Raw genomic sequence first — 1144 nt, 5'->3', positions numbered from 1 at the left:
TCTTTTTCGGATATTTGTTTCAACTTCACTGTCATCCCCAAAATGCTGGTGAACATCCAGACAGCAAGCAACGCCTTCACCTAAGCAGGCTGCATCACCTAAATTTATTTTTACTTGTTTTTTTTGGACCTGGACCACTTCCTCCTGACTATTTTGGCTTATTATCACTTTGTGGACATCTGTCACCCCTGCACTATATGATCATGATGAACCCACACTTTTGCGGCCTGCTGACTCTAGTCTCTTTGTCCCTCAGTTTCGTAATTGTCCTTCTCTACAGTATGATGGTGCTGTGTCTCTCGTTCTACACACAGATGGAAATTCCTCACTTCTTCTGTGAGTTGACTGAGGTGCTCAAGTCCTCCTGTTCTGATGCTCTCAGCTATTACATTGTGCTGTTTTCTGTGACTGGTCTGCTGGGTATTCCTCCACTGACTGGGGTCCTTTATTCCTACTCTAAGATTCTTTCCTCCATATTGAAAATGTCTTCCACAGAGGGGAGGTACAAAGCATTTTCTACCTGTGGGGCTCACTTAACAGTCATTTCCTTATTGTACGGGACAGGGTTAGGCGTGTACCTCAGTTCTGCCTTCTCACCCTCCTCTTCAAAGGGGGCAGTGGCCTCAGTGATGTACACCGTGGTCACCCCCATGCTGAACCCCTTCATCTACAGCCTGAGGAACAGGGACATGCAGGGGGCCCTGAGGACATTTGTCAGCAGGTCTTTCTTCCCCTTGAGAAGAGCCATGGATGCTGCAACTGGGGAGTTACTATGAAAAAAAGAGTCAAATCCCGGCAGCCAGAAATACTGAATCTGTGCTTTCACTGAGCCTGTGCCTTGTCCCTTTTCCCCTGAAATACCATTGCTTAAGTTTTTTTCATGTTTTTACCTCCAAAAGCAAGTGCTTCCCAGGAACTTCCTTTTGTGACTTTGGTACCCCCTTTTCCCTGCACAAATGTTCATTCTTTGTCTCCTCTACCTAACGGCTAGACATATCAAGATAGTCATCAATTCACCCACCAGAATGGCAAAATTTACTTATTGTCCATTGAGGCCAAGGACTGTTTTGGGGAATGAGTGCCTCATAGACCTTATTCTGTATTTTAGATCTCTCTGGAAACAAACGTATCAGTGGTCTTAGTA

The 1144-nt window shown here is 45.3% G+C and overlaps 1 pseudogene; it reads left to right on the top strand.

The window, feature by feature from the left end:
- LOC110259651 lies at positions 1 to 776 on the top strand (annotated as a pseudogene).

This window comes from Sus scrofa, chromosome 2 (assembly GCF_000003025.6).
Source record: "Sus scrofa isolate TJ Tabasco breed Duroc chromosome 2, Sscrofa11.1, whole genome shotgun sequence".
NCBI lineage: Eukaryota > Metazoa > Chordata > Mammalia > Artiodactyla > Suidae > Sus > Sus scrofa.
This window is presented reverse-complemented; position numbering and strand designations above follow the sequence as displayed.